This window comes from Martes martes (assembly GCF_963455335.1).
Source record: "Martes martes genome assembly, chromosome: 9".
NCBI classification, from domain to species: Eukaryota; Metazoa; Chordata; class Mammalia; order Carnivora; family Mustelidae; genus Martes; species Martes martes.
The window spans coordinates 105,809,488-105,812,004 of record NC_137896.1 but is presented as its reverse complement, the minus strand read 5'-3'; the positions used below and the strand labels follow the sequence as shown (position 1 = coordinate 105,812,004).

The following is a 2,517-nucleotide window of genomic DNA, read 5'->3' as shown; positions in this document are numbered from 1 at the left end:
CATAGGGATGCACTATATTACATAGACAAATCAAAATATATTTATAGTTTTTTACCCCGTATTTCAATTAAAATTTGAGTCTCTTTTGAATAATACATCAATTAGGTTAAATCTATTTTTTAAAAACTCGTTATCAGGAGTTATTAATTAAGAAAAATTGCTACAACGGATCCCAGCGGGCTGCGTGCACAGCCGCGTTTGAATGGCTTACAGCGGGGTTCAGCGCAACAATGGAGGAACGTTCTGGGCTGTTGGGCTCAGGTGATCGGTGCCGGGTTTGGGCTGAGGCATCCTGAGGTGCCATGAGGCGTCGGTTTTTAAGAGACTATGGCATCTGAAGCCCACAATGTTTAAAAAAAAAAAAAAAAGCCCTTTGTAATAATATTGAGGATCATTCCACTGATCTTCCTAGAAAAGGGATCTCAAATTTTACTAATAAGAGCATAAAGGAGGTTAGGAAAGCTCCCAAACAGTTGACTGCTTATGTAAATAGAACAGCTGGAGAAGCTGTGGAAAACCCAGAAAAACTACATCAGGGAATCTACCACAGAAAGAAGGTACATCATCCTTTTCCAAATTCTGGTTGCAGGAAAAAAAACAGTCCCCTACAAGTGGGGGCTGTGACATGGCAAATAAAGAAAATGAACTGGCCTGTGCAGCCCACCTGCCTGAAAAGGTACGCCATGATCGTCAAACATATTTGGTTAACTCCGGTGATTCTGGTTCTTCACAGACAGAAAGCCCATCATCAAAACATAGCGGGCTTTTTTCTGAGGTTTCTCAAGACCATGAAACAATGGCACAGGTTTTGTTCAGCAGGAATTTGAGATTGAATGTAGCTGTAACATTCTGGAGGAAGCGGAGGAGAAGTGAACTTGTAGTTTATTGGGTGAGGATAGAAGACCTTGGAGCTGTTGGGGACTGCCTTCCTGTGCTCACCAATAGTTCACAGGAAGAAAAACAATACATCTCACTTGGCTGCTGTGTAGATTTGCTGCCTCTAGGAAAGTTCCTACTTAAAAGCAAATTTGAAGAATATATAATAGTTGGTTTAAACCAGCTTCAAGCAGTCATAAAAAGGTGGTGGTCAGAACTATCATCCAAAACAGAAATTATACATGATGGAAATATTTAGATTGTAAAACAACAGTTAAGGGGATTATGGGAACAGGAAAACCATCTTACTTTGGTTCCAGGATATACTGGTAATATAGCCAAGGATGTAAGTGCTTATTTATTACAGTTGCATTGACAGATTTCATCTACTAAAGAGGATTTATTATTCAAAACGTCCCCAGACTAAAATTTCTAAAAAAAACCAAAAAAACAAAAAACAAAAAAAAACCTCATCTGAGAACTGTGAACTGTGAAAGAAATCAAAACCTTTTTCTTTTTTTCTTTAAAAAGCAACATATGAAACCACTAATGAAACCCTAACAATCTACTTCACATTGAAGTGGAAAAATATCCAGAAGGACCAGCTTCAACTTCAATGAGGTGAAAGTACACTATGAAGATTGCCCGCCTTTGCTACATTTGGGATTTACATGGTTATTTGGTAACACTGTTTAAGAACTACTGGTCTTGGGGTGCCTGGGTGGCTCGCTGGGTTAAGCCTCTGCCTTTGGCTTAGGTCATAAGGATCGAGGCCCACATAGGGCTCTCTGCTCAGCGGGGAGCTGCTTCCCCCTCTCTCTCTGCCTGCTTGTGATCTCTGTCAAATAAATAAATAAAAATCTTTAAATAATAATAAATAAATAAATAAAAGAACTACTGGTCTTAATGCAATCCTACATAAGAATGTAAGTTATACTATGTCAAAAAGAAGACAGGACTTATTACTAGGAATCACAAAGACCAATCATCGTGACTTTTTTGAAGATTGTGTTTTAGAAGAAAACACTTAAATGTGTGCAGCTAGTTTCTTTTTTTTTTTTTTTAATTTATTTATTTGAGAGAGAGAGAGAGAGACAGTGAGAGAGAGCATGAGAGGGGAGAAGGTCATAGGGAGAAGCAGACTCCCTGTGGAGCTGGGAACCTGATGCGGGACTCGATCCCATCATGACCTGAGCCGCTGGCAGTGGCTTAACCAACTGAGTCACCCAGGTGCCCCTAGTTTCTTATTTTGAAAAGACTTTGCAAGTTTAACACGTCATAGCAAATAATCAATACTAAAAATATGTCCACATTGAGACCGTGTATGCAAAATGCCTTAATTATTAACAAGCCAATGCATATGATACCAACACCTGTTTAAAAAAATTAAAACTGACCATGCTCCTGGCATGATAAAATCATGGAATTAAATCAGGGGTTTCCGCTCATGTAGAATGTGGTTGTTAAAACCTATTCCGTACCATTTTAAAACTTGAGAATATTTTTAGGGTCTCTGATTTTTTTTTTTTTTTTTGCCAGAATCATTGTCATGTATGTATCTATTATTTCTATATAAAAGAAAAAGGTGAATATGTATTTGTATGAAGGTTTAACCGGAAATGTCCATGGAGTTGGCTAATT

At 38.1% G+C, this 2,517-nt stretch overlaps 1 pseudogene across 1 annotated transcript; it reads left to right on the top strand.

Moving 5' to 3' along the window:
- Positions 1–327: 327 nt before the first annotated feature.
- LOC308349356 (KATNB1-like protein 1) lies at positions 328–1,252 on the top strand (annotated as a pseudogene). The gene has a single exon. The product of its transcript is annotated as a KATNB1-like protein 1 (transcript).
- Positions 1,253–2,517: the final 1,265 nt, after the last annotated feature.